The sequence below is a fragment of the Maylandia zebra genome, linkage group LG15 (assembly GCF_041146795.1).
Source record: "Maylandia zebra isolate NMK-2024a linkage group LG15, Mzebra_GT3a, whole genome shotgun sequence".
NCBI lineage: Eukaryota > Metazoa > Chordata > Actinopteri > Cichliformes > Cichlidae > Maylandia > Maylandia zebra.
In genome coordinates, this window is record NC_135181.1 from 18,510,964 (window position 1) to 18,524,666 (window position 13,703).

Here is a 13,703-nt window from a genome sequence, read left to right on the forward strand (position 1 = left end):
GTCACCCTACATTGCACCGTTAATCAAAAACGATAGACTGTGTTTCGAATGATTCGCAGCAGATGGTTCACTGTATGTCCTACGGTTTTAAGGACCTATATCTGAAAACAAAAAGTATTGCTGAATTAATTTATAAGAAACAGGATTAAACACGATTGCACTGGACAAAGGTGTGCAGTAGGTGTGACAAGTGCAGCACTGGTGCTGAAAAAATAATCTAAACAGCATAAAGACATGGCAATAAAGTAAAATGACATACAGAAGAAAACTGTGCATGAAATGTGACTGTTTTATAGTGATAATTAACCCTGGATTTCTCTCCTTAGAACATTACTTCAGGGTTTTCTTTTTCCATTGCCTACAAAGTTGGTTCTGTATATGGGACCTTGCTTCTCTTGCTTTAGTTCAGCCTCTTCCTGTGGAGTTACTTTGCATTTTTCTTTTGTCATATTTTCTAAGGAGTTTCCTGCACACCAATCAAAGATTGGTGTTAAAAAATATATTTTTAAAAGGCATAAAGAAACAGATCAAATGTGTAGAATACGCAAAGAGAACTGAGAAGCCGCCATTAATTAGAAATGTTTATAAGATTAATAGAACTTGAGGTTAAGATTTATGTTTTAACATAACTGTGAGGATATCATTTTCAAAAAGTAATGGTATAGGATCAGTGCACTGTAAAAGTCTCAGAAAATAAGCTGACACATAGCTGTACATGTGTCTAACTGACATTTCTTAGATTTTTAATTCTTTCCCAACATTGTTTTTAATGTTATTTCTTTTTAATTAGTTATCACAGATGTGAAACAGTTTAAAGACGTACTAAAAATCATCACCAGATAGAGTTTGTAGTAGTTTATGAGGTTTGTGTTGTGTTTTGTTTATCTTTAAAAGGTTACATGAAATCTGACCAACCTGGAGACAAAGTGTGTAATGATGTCCAAAAATAAGTGTAAGCTATAACATTAGATGTGTGTTTTAGTCACATCTGTTACTGCTAACAAATATTTGAACAGTCTGTATGTTCCCCTCACATAATTCTGCAGACATCCATTTTAAAATACCTCATGAATCCATGTGTAACATGATTAATATACAATTAAACTGAAAATGTATTTTTTAAAAAGAGCCAGGTTTACAGAGGAGACAGAATAATGTTCTAACGTGTCCCAGTCAGCCTCCCATATTCAAATAACAAGACACTAAACAATTCAATTTTCCCAATATTTTCACACAAGAAATAATTTCAGCTTCTAAAATAACTGAGCACCAGCATTATTGAAGTGTTTACAATATTGTTGTGATATTGTAGAATAACTTTAAGGTGCTAACCTAAGGTCCAAGACAAAAAAGTTGGACGGGACAAACAGTTAAGACTGAGGTGTGTTAGGCCCTGAAGGTCCTCAAGCCACATTTCCATTAACACTCATTAAATTCATTAAATATCATAGGTGTAAATTACAAAATGCATTTCTTTGTTTGTTTCTTTTTTGTGCAGTTCTGCATAATTCTGTGATCACTTCTCAGTGCATGGAGGGTTCTCGAGCTGCTGAGCGTTTAAAACTGCAAATAACCATCCAGGAGCTCGATACAATATAAATCACTTGTGTCTGATGAATTGGTGATAATGATAAGCAAAATTTATTTTTATGAAAGTGTCAGAGGTAGTTACACGACTAGGGGGAGGTAATCCAGTTACGAACAGGGACTGAGATTATGAAGACAATGAGAACATTTGATAGATGCAAGTATGAGAGCAGCGCTGACAGTCCTTTCTATATGCAGTTATGTCTGCATCTGGCTGCATCTGCCTGTCTGTCATTTAGCCAGGAAGTGAGCGAGGATGCCCCCATCAGCAAAGCCCCTCGGCGTTCTGTCACGCAATGGGCTGTAAAAATGCTTATCCAACACACACACACGCGCGCACACACACACGCACGCTCAGGTTATCCAGCATGCAGACAGCCGAGTGCCGGTCAGGAGTAATTCCTGCTCGGGGCGCTGTGCTCCAGGCAAGGCAGGCGCGTGCTGGATATTTCATTATTCATTAATTTACTGTTTAACAAATCCTGTCATTACTGAGTCCGAGCTGAGTTCACCCACACACACGCACACATACACAAAACACACACTTGCAGCAGCAGGGGTGTCAGGCGTGGCAAATCTGCCTGTTTGATCCCAGCCTTCTCAACAAACGGGGAGAGAGCCATGAATAATAAGAAACGCGAAGCCTCGCCGGAACGAGGGAGCGTGACACTGTCTCACAAAAAGCCCTTTAGCATGGAGCAAAGCTCCGCCGGGGCCTCACCCAGGGCCCAGGGTTCATCATATGAAAAGACAAAACAAACAGTTGGCACAGCCATGATCGATATGAAAGGCAAAGCTCCCACACACACAAAGGGCAAAAGTGAATTAGTCATGTTTGACAAAAGATGCCGCACTGTTTCCTTTCTGCACATGGAGGAGTCTAGCATGGCTGCTGTTTACTGTTTTCAACACTCACTCCACTAATGGGATAAGGATTAAAGCAGGGAATGTGTTTTTGGCTGAAGTCCCTACGAAAACAAAGAGGTATCTTCTCAAGCTTCCCATGAAACAGTTGAACACAGGCAGAATGATGAACTCATGCGCTAGAATAATGACTTTTACTTTCCCTTTTCAGTCTAGTTCACTTAATTAATTAACGGAGGAAACCTCCAGGCTACAAATATTCATTATTTCACAGGAAGGAAAACATGTATCATAAATATTCTAATGATATATTTGTGTTGTAGAATTAAATTTTAGTCTAAATAACTCAGTAACTAAACTCATCGTGTCAGATAGTATGCTTTGCGGCTGGAGAAGGTGGAGAAAGGTGACAGACTCTTGGCAGTGAGTGCCACAGCGAAGGGATCAGACTCATGTTCGAAGGAGAAAAGATTGTATTTCTCAATCTGCTGCCCTCAAGTACGCTGCCGTCTGTGGGTGGCCATAGACTTGATGTCATTAACATGTGACATATGTAGAGCTGACTGGGAGTGGCTGGAGGCCAGTGTTTGTCTTCACCGCTGTTGTATCTGCAGGGCCAAGTAAGCAGAGTCTGGGCTTTGTCAGCACTCAAGCAGCCAGCCATCCAGGCCACTGTCTGCTGCTGTTGATAGTGAACACATTTATCAGTATGCATGACGGACAGCGGGCATGAATGTGTGTTTGCTGGTAGCTCAGGGCAGAAGTGGAGGGTAAGAGGGGGGAGGTCTGGCTGGTCGTTCCATCGGGGTGGGGGGTGGGGGGGATCCTGGTTGGGCAGGGACACGGGCAGTCCGGGTCCCTTAAGGTTGGACTGAAGATGCTGAGTTGAAGTGACACAGCTGCTGCTGTTGCTGCTGAGGCAAGGCTGCCTCTCCAGACGGGTCAAGGTTACTCAGAGGAGAATACACTTCTGGAATATAGCTTGATGCACTCACTAACACAGAGACACCCACATACTAACACAAGAATATGAAGCAACTCTTCCTCTAAGCTAATATTTCGTGGGCAGGTACATCTAGTTACTTGTTTGTATTTCTATAGTAAACTTTTATATCATTTTTCACTGTAAATTTGCTAAGAAGCTAGTCAGAAATAACTGCAGCTTTTTGGCCAGTCCCAGCCTCGAACAATAGATGTATTCTCCAAGTCTAAGAAGAAAAGCCAACAAAGAAGGGCCTTAAACTGGCACTCTTTTTAATTTCCCAGCAGGAGGTGGTTCCTCTGCTTGCAAAAAGAGTTGTGATTCTATAGAAGTCAATGGGAAAACAGCCCTCAGCTTTGTTCTGTGATACGAGAGCACACTTCACAATGACTTTATGGACTTGACAGCTAATTTCCAGTTATATTCAACAATACGTGAAGACATTTATGTAAATTATGGTATATTAGAGTCAAAAGGGAGGATAATCTGGGGCTGTTGGTAATCACAACCAGTACCAGTCCTGCTGTTGTCATGTCTTCCCTTGTGGCTGAAGATGTGGCAGTATCGAGATATTCCAAAATAAATGGACCCCGTTACAGCACCATTTTGATTTCAGGAATACATTGAGTAGCAGGTTGTCACGTAAGGGTGACAGGCAGAGAGAGGACCGAAACTGCAGACAGGCTTAACTCAACTCAAACAGCTTTATTGGTGAAGCTCGGGAAAGAAATACAAAACAACAATAAGCATTGGCTAAACTGAAAACTTACTGCTTACATAACTGAGCAAACAGTGCGCGCACAAAAACACAAGGAGGGAATGATGATGACGTGACGAAAAACAGGGGAAACCGAGGACTTAAACAGAAATCAGGGATATCATGGAAATAGACACAACTGGGGAAAAGAAGGAGCAGGTGAACAGAATCATTCAATGGAAGAAAGCAAATCTGAACACAACACCCACAGGAAACGAGACTATCAAAATAAAAGAGGAAGACTAAGACACATGAACTTGACAGGTCAAAGTAAACACAAAGACAAAACTGACTAAACAGGGGAGATGTCACAGAAAAATAGACTAGGCATGGGGAACAGTAAAGACCAGATCAGAATGAAAACATAACCTACGCAAAGGTAATATCCAACCTGAAAACTACAACGTCAAACTGAAAACTGGGTACAAAACCTGGGATCATGACACGGGTTTATACCTTTACCACTACTAGTTGCTTCACACAGACATTTGTTGTTTAATATAGCCCTACTTTCCAAACCATAACTAGATGCTGAAACGTGTGTATGCTAGCATTTTGTTAGTAAAACTGTCTTACTCAGATAAAATAAACCTGGTGTGTATGGGATTTAATGTGCACTGTTTCTATAGCCTGTGTTCATCATGGTTGTTACATTTCTAGTTGATAGACTGACAACTGATGAGTCTGCAGCATGCAAGTCCAAAAAGTCCACAAAAAAGGGTCTCATTTTGCACTTATTTTGCTTACTAATCTTGCATTTGGCTATTGGCTTCAATACAAAGCTGGAGCCATGAGACTGTTAGCTTAGCATGAATGCTAGCAAAAGGATAAACAGCTAGTCTGCCATAATCAGTGATTTTAAAAAACTTGCCAAAAGTAAATAAGACAAAAACAGAGCTAAGATAAAATAAGGCAGGGGTGGGGCTAAACTTAAATACAATCCATTAAGTTCAGTTGCAGTGAAAGTGTAATACTTTTAAAGGCTCTAAAGCAAAACACTGTGTAAAATAATCAGATAATTATTTTGTCTTCTGTCATGAAAATATAAGATGAAGCAGAGAATTACAACATTCATTTTACAAACTAATCTACCATTATGCATGTATTTGTTTGGCAAATGGAGCATCTGATTGGATATCAATCACCATACTGTGAAAGTTGAGCATTCTTCATTTGTTGGAATTTTAGAATAGACAAAATATTTAAATTCAGCACTGAAGACAGACTCATCTTCAGTCTCAGCAGCTAATATTAGTTTGTTTTTGCCATGAGGGCAATGACCTTTTTCTGACCCTAACTGAACAGTGTTCGGTGGCTTGATGTAACAACCCTGTTACCATCACTATTTGCCATGGACATAATCTCTCCCAGTCAAACACTTGTTTGTTTCAGCTATTGTCATTATTATTTCATTATCCAACGAATAGGTAGTACTGCAAATTTTGGTGTTGATTGGTACCAAGTAAATACAGGACCAGTACTGCCAATACCAGTAATGATACGGATATTTTAACTTATAAAGGCAGCTTATGTAGAAGACAGCAGTGTGTCATGATCTATGAGGTGAAGCATTATCAATTTGCAAATTCTGAACACATTTTAATGATCACTAAATCACTGTGATTTTTACCTTCCACAATAATTAGTTAACACAGTAAAACACAGCTTTTCATGTATTTTAAAAGTGCATTTTTTTTTAAATGTACCTGCCTCTAAAGTACTCTGGGTCCATTTCTGTTGTGTACATGTACTATGAGGTTGTGTAAAAAATAGACATTTTCAGATATTTTAATTGTACATTCATATTTTTTTCATTTCCCCCAAAAACAAATACTTGAATTGAATAAAACAAAAAAGTTTGACAAATTTCAGAGGGCTACATACTGAATGTAGAGGATAGTTGAAGGATATCAGTCATCTTACCACAGGCTGCGATAACATCATATTCATTGAAGTTGAAGTTGTTGATGTTTTTAACTGGAAAAAAATGCCTGTAAAATCTACTAATGGTAGATGGATGTGTCTTAATCTAAAACAATTAAGGCGTCACAGGAATATGGAAAGAATATGCAGTTTAGAAAAATCAAAGGCATCACAGTGGATCTGTCAGAGTTGAGGATTACTGCAGTAGATGTACATCACCTCGACATAACTTGAGCTTGTGTGTGCATTATTACCTCCCCATTTACCCTCCCCCACCGAAAGACACACAGTCCCCTGGTAGCCAGTTATTAGTTATTAGCTGTTGGAGGTATGCTGGGGTCATACCACTTACAGAAATTTCAACAGGGGGGCAGGACCTCATTTTCAAAAGGAGAAAATAGGAGAAAAGACATGAGACAAGATATTGATCACAGATACAGATTTCAGTGAAGAGGAAGGAAATTAATACTTCGAAACCTGTCAGTTCATCTGTCTTCTTAACTGCTGAACTGCCAATCTGGGGACATGTGGGGGGTTGTTCTGAATTCTTCCAATGTAAAACTCGATGGTATGCACTGTATGAATATAACATTCATACATTCAGACAGCAATTAAAAATGTGAAACTCAGTTTATACTCTATATTGTGAGCAGTGAGTTTAGCAAATATTTCAATGTTAGCTGATTGTCTTTCCTTGACTTTAGTCTTGGTTGAAAAGTGGTTCCAACATGAAAGTTGTGACATGTCAGATACATGACATCACCTGCTGGACCTCCTCCTTGTAAGCTTATACACATGAATTGCTTTATGTTATCAATTTCTTTATCAATCTACTTCCCCTCTCGTCTTACTATTTGATCCAGACGCTGATCTAACCTGACTGTAGCTTTTTAATGCTACCACTTTTGTTGAAATTTAGACAGAATGTGCATATAAATCAAAGCAAAAAGCTTCCAGGTTGTTTTTATATTTTTAAAAAGCTTTGGACTTTGTGGAGTGTCCATCTTCATGACACTCGCATGATTTGGGGATTTCTTTCTTTCTGTTTTAAACTCGTGAATTTGGATTCTGCTAGGCTTAAAGCTAGGGCTGCAGCCATTTTGATTGACAGCTGTCCTGACACAAGGAGATGTAGCTGATAGCTGTGTGACCTTACCTCTGAATTACTGAGCTGGAACGGTTTGTGCTGTTGCTGCCTTTTGGCCCATTATCTGACAAATATTACAAAGAAGTTCATGCTCCAATTTTGGTGACTCTTCTATTATTAGCCTGTTACTCGGCAACAGTTAGCACGTATTTGTGTCTGTGTGCTGCACCCGTACAGTTTCAGGATATTAGCAGATAACTTAGTACTTTAGTTCTGGCACCATAAAAATAGGTTAAATTGTGTGGAAACAAAATATATATATATTGTACCAAAACATCCAAAACACTATAAGCTTTATCACCATATTTCTCTCATGTTAAACCCATTTGGAGATATGAAATCCACCTCTTCATTGGGGTTTACGTTACCAGACTTGTTTCCCAAGTTCAAAATGCTTATTTCTATATCCACCCTATGTTTCCATCCTTTTATCTGGTGTGCTAATCTCTGCTTATAGACAGGAACTTAAACCTGGCAAAACAGTTACAATACTAAACCTCAGGAGGACCCCTGCCTTTCAATTTAATCTTTTCCTGGGGTTTTCCAGGAACACTGATTTAATCTGCTATGTAATAAATAATCTCTAGACCAGAGAAACAACAGATTTTTTTCTACAAATTACAGTAATTTACTTTAGATGTCTCACCTTTTAAACATTGTGGTATATTCCTGAGTATCACAGTGGAGATGGTCTGAGGTCCAAAAGGTTAGCCCACTTCATCTCTCAACCATGGGAGATCCTGGAAATGCATTTTTCCCACAATGATCTATAAATATCCATCTTAGACTCCAGATCCAAATCCAATCAGCCATGGTATCCCGCTTTTGACAAGCTTCTTGTGGAAATCTGAAATAAATTAGGATACACACCACCAGGTTAGCTTAATGAGCTTAATTTACATTTACAAAAGGGTTAAACAAAAGTACAGACAACATGACAGCAGTCTATATGATATGTTTTTAATTCAGAGGGATTGCAACCCTAGAATATTTCTAAATAGAAGTTATTTATCTGCCGCAGTCACAGAAAGCATTGTGTGCAAAAGATAACTTGTACACCAACACGTGATATATCTGACAGATTACATGGAGACAGAATATAGAAACTTTTATTCATTATGGCCTTGAAAATGCAGAGAATGCAGACACCAATGAGAGATATCACTGTGGACGCATCCATCTTTCATATACAGTCTGTAGGAATAACCTTTAGGTAAATTTGCTTTTAAGCTTTAGTCACATCTGGTCATCAAACATGTGTTTCATTCACCTGCATTTATTATGTATATTTAGAGTGAAAGATTAAAGATCATGATCAACTTAAAAATATATATATCAAAATGTAGAAAAAGATTCAAAAAAGGAGGGTGATACTCTGTAATAGAGGAGGATATGATAAGGATGGAAAAAAGTTGTTTTTTTTATTAGGTACAAACATAATAAGGATTCTTCTTTGGCTCACAAAGTGTGTGAGACAGTCAGAGAGAGATCTGGCCTAAGGGCAATTGAGGGCTCTGTTCAGTGTCTGGACAAAATGCCTAGTCTGATCGAGTGAGCAAGGCCATGAACTAACCATCAACCCCTATAGCGTCGAGCCCACCATCACAACACTTTTACCAGTGTGTGTGTGTGTGTGTGTGTGTGTGTGTGTGTGTGTGTGTGTGTGTGTGTGTGTGTGTGCAGCCAAGTTTGTGAGTTAAGGGAGGACATAATCAGTTCTCTGACATTTAATCTCTGATGAGACGTATATAATTCAGTTTGTTTGGATGCATATTTAATGTAGAACACCCACCATATGTTGGGTTTAATGTGATAATGAATATAAATGGATAGGGATTATTTTCAGGGGAGGACAAAGTTATTCCTAGTTTGAATTCAATTAAACTTGGGTGAAAATTGAATAAATAAAATTACCAAACTTCTTCTAAAAGGTAAACAATTTTTACAGGAATTTGGTAGAAAACAGCAGCATATCTGCTTTTATTCCTCATATTTATCTTCATTTTTTTTGTATGAAAATAATATCTTAAGCTAGCTGTGATAATCAGTGTTCTCTCCCAGCAAACAAACACAACACAGATTCTTGGAAACTTAAATTGCAGTTGAAATCTGATTTAGTGATAAAAGATCCACTCAGGGCAAGATCTATCAGCTGTTTCGGTCCACAAAAGACAACGTGGGCTTTTTAAGACTCGTATCAACTGAACTCAGTGTGTATCTGAGGTAGAGTGTATGACACAGGGACAAGGAGACAAAGGGGACACTGGTGTGGCCGATGGGCTGTTTGTGTTAGTTTAGATGGCAGCAGCAGGGTTTTTCTTGATGCTGAACCAAGAGGACAGGAGAAGGCCCAGCAATGACGCTCATCACATCTGAAGCCCCCATCTGTACTGGTGTCTCCCTACCAGTCAACTAGCCAACACATACACACAAACACACATGCCGCTAATCTCTTCTGACAGTGCTCACATTCAGTTAGGCCCCACAGTGCTTGTGCATGTCACTGACCATAAACAAAACATACACTACTCTGCAGGAGACACACCACAGGACACTGGCCGTGGATACCCGAGAAATACCACAAGACAGGGGTGTGGGGGGTGTGTGTCTTAAAAGTGTGTGCGATGTTTATGACGTGTGTTTGTCCGACGCTTCCAGGGAAGGAGAACAGATGCCTGCAGGTCATGTCATACCTCTGACATTAGGGCAAAGTCGATGGCAGCCGAGCCAATGGAAACAAAGAGACGCAAGTTAGCAAGCATCCAGCCCCTGGGTGCAGCATGAGGTCACAGTGTCGCATTATCATGTATATCTGGTTTTCTTTTCAGTATTTGCTGAGGATTTGCGTTTCCAGTACAAAAAGAACTTCACAGATACACATCTCGGACATCTTGAACCCTGAGTTTCTAGAATCAGCTTTACCCTGAGGCTCAGAAAGAATGACAATGCAAATAGGAAACACAAAATAAGTATTCCTTTCACTACCTGGGGCCAGATGTATAAATGATGCGGTTGCACAAAAACCTTTCCCGCACATTATTTATTTATAAAGGAACAATATGCGGCGCGTACCTCACACATACTTCAGATTACATGTACACATGGTTTTTTTTTAGAGCCGAGTCAGTGAAATGAAGATGACACAGAAATCAAAAAACAAGACAGCCAAGTTCACAGAGCTTGAATTTGTCATCATTATGTTTTTGTTAATACATGAAAACCTATGAAATGTTTTCATGTCCATTCAGTTTTTGTATTGTTGTTTTTAATTTTTTTAATTTCACTGTGTGCTAAAATATTATTTTCATTATTATTTATGCTGTAATTATTAATATTATCAGTGGCATTTCCTGAACTCAGAGAGCTGATACTCTCTACTACTTGTTTCGTTCAGCAGATCCTGTTCTGTTTGTTATTCCACAAGAAGTTCAAAAATGTAAACAATTTCTTTTCTCCGCTTTGCCAATGAGTGACTCAGGCAATGAGTTTTGCGCCTGGTGAGAGTCATCACTTCTTCATCGCTGTTATTTTCATGTATGAGAATTTGTGGTGCAAGCAGTGTTTTTATGCACAAATAATGGACACTCCATATCAATTCACAGCTACGGATTAAAGTGGATATCAGGTTCTTGCACACGTATAATTGTATTTTAGGCCTTAAAAATCAGACTTAAAGAATATATCGCTACTCTTCTGCCTATCTGCCTACACAGAGTGTAAGCCACACAGAACTTTATGCATCCAGCTCATGATCTAAGTTGCTTGAAAGTTCCCTCATACTGTATATGATAGGAGTCATGCCATATTAATAACAAAATAATTTCCAAGTTATAGATACGATTTTGCCCTGCAGCAGACTGGCGACCTATCCAAGGTGTACCCCGCCTCTCGCCCTATGACAGCTGGGATAGGCTCCAGCACCCCCCACGACCCTGAAAAGGATAAGCGGAAGCGAATGGATGGATGGATGGATATACAATTTGCATCAACAACCACAAAATGACTGTCAGACTACTTTTGTAATATTCTCATTTTCAATATGTAACTAAATTAGAATAGGTGACGCAATATTTAAGTGTATTCCTCTTCATTTTGCATAGTTTATTTTTTCTTTTCTTTCCAAAATGAAGTTCTGTTTATAGCTTACATGCTCAATGAACACAAATAAACAAACTGCATATAATTTGGTTATACATATGTGTGTGAAAACCAAACTGTATATAGAGGCTGGGGTCTATCACACCAGGCTAGACCCCAGGTGCAGGATGTGCAAAGATGCTTCAGAGACAATCCAGCACATAACAGCAGGGTGTAAGATGCTAGCAGGCAGGGTATACATGGAACGCCATAACCAAGTGGCCGGCATAGTGTACAGGAACATCTGTGCCGAGTATAACCTGGAAGTCCCGAGGTCAAAATGGGAGATGCCCCCAAGGGTGGTGGAGAATGACCGAACCAAGATCCCGTGGGACTTTCAGATACAGACGGACAAAATGGTGGTGGCTAACCAACCGGACATAGTGGTGGTAGACAAACAGAAGAAGACGGCCGTAGTGATCGATGTAGCGGTTCCGAATGACAGCAATATCAGGAAGAAAGAACACGAGAAGCTGGAGAAATACCAAGGGCTCAGAGAAGAGCTCGAGAGGATGTGGAGGGTGAAGGTAACGGTGGTCGGAGCACTAGGTGCGGTGACTCCCAAGCTAGGCGAATGACTCCAGCAGATCCCGGGAACAACATCGGAGATCTCTGTCCAGAAGAGCACAGCTAAGATACTGCGCAGGACCCTCAAGCTCCCAGGCCTCTGTTAGAGGACCCGAGCTTGAAGGATTGACTGCCCACAGGGGCGAGCTGGGTGTTTTCTTTTCTTTTATATGTATGTATGTATGTAAAAAAAAAAAAAAACACCCAGCACGCCCCTGCGGGCGGTTTATCCTTCAAGCTCGGGTCCTCTACCAGAGGCCTGGGAGCTTGAGGGTCCTGCGCAGTATCTTAGCTGTTCCCAGGACTGCGCTCTTCTGGACAGAGATCTCCGATGTTATTCCCGGGATCTGCTGGAGCCACTCGCCTAGCTTGGGAGTCACCGCACCTAGTGCTCCGATTACCACGGGGACCACCGTTACCTTCACCCTCCACATCCTCTCGAGCTCTTCTCTGAGCCCTTGGTATTTCTCCAGCTTCTCGTGTTCCTTCTTCCTGATATTGCTGTCATTCGGAACCGCTACATCGATCACTACGGCCGTCTTCTTCTGTTTGTCTACCACCACTATGTCCGGTTGGTTAGCCACCACCATTTTGTCCGTCTGTATCTGGAAGTCCCACAGGATCTTAGCTCGGTCATTCTCCACCACCCTTGGGGGCATCTCCCATTTTGACCTCGGGACTTCTAGATTATACTCGGCACAGATGTTCCTGTACACTATGCCGGCCACTTGGTTATGGCGTTCCATGTATGCCTTGCCTGCTAGCATCTTGCACCCTGCTGTTATGTGCTGGATTGTCTCTGGGGCATCTTTACACAGCCTGCACCTGGGGTCTTGCCTGGTGTGATAGACCCCAGCCTCTATGGATCTTGTACTCAGAGCTTGTTCTTGTGCTGCCATGATTAGTGCCTCTGTGCTGTCTTTCAGTCCAGCTTTGTCCAGCCACTGGTAGGATTTCTGGATATCAGCCACCTCCTCTATCTGCCGGTGGTACATACCGTGCAGGGGCCTGTCCTTCCATGATGGTTCCTCGTCTCCCTCCTCTTTCTTGGGTTTCTGCTGCCTGAGGTATTCACTGAGCACTCGGTCAGTTGGGGCCATCTTCCCAATGTATTCTTGGATGTTCCTTGTCTCATCCTGGACTGTGGTGCTGACACTCACCAGTCCCCGGCCCCCTTCCTTCCGCTTAGCGTACAGCCTCAGGGTGCTGGACTTGGGGTGAAACCCTCCATGCATGGTCAGGAGCTTTCTTGTCTTTATGTCAGTGGCTTCTATCTCCTCCTTTGGCCAGCCTATTACCCCAGCAGGGTACCTGATCACGGGCAGGGCGTATGTGTTGATGGCCCGGATCTTGTTCTTACCATTCAGCTGACTCCTCAGGACTTGCCTGACCCTCTGCAGGTACTTGGTGGTTGCAGCCTTTCTAGCGGCCTCTTCATGGTTCCCATTTGCCTGCGGGATCCCCAGGTACTTGTAACTGTCCTCTATGTCTGCAATGTTGCCTTCTGGTAGTTCAATCCCCTCAGTTCTGACTACCTTCCCTCTCTTTGTTACCATCCGACTACACTTCTCCAGTCCGAACGACATTCCAATGTCATTGCTGTATAGCCTGGTAGTGTGGATCAGTGAATCGATGTCTCGTTCACTCTTGGCATACAGCTTGATGTCATCCATGTACAGGAGGTGGCTGACAACTGCTCCGTTCCGTAGTCGGTATCCGTAGCCAGTCTTGTTAATGAT

General features: G+C 41.1%; 1 long non-coding RNA gene across 2 annotated transcripts in view; it reads right to left on the reverse strand.

Moving 5' to 3' along the window:
• Positions 1–7,912: 7,912 nt before the first annotated feature.
• LOC143412571 (uncharacterized) overlaps positions 7,913–13,703 on the reverse strand; it is a 64,363-nt gene continuing 58,572 nt past the window's right edge. For both annotated transcript variants that reach the window (XR_013093086.1, XR_013093085.1), the window contains exon 4: positions 7,913–8,107. This is a non-coding gene — a long non-coding RNA (uncharacterized LOC143412571). The remainder of the gene's footprint in view (positions 8,108–13,703) is intronic.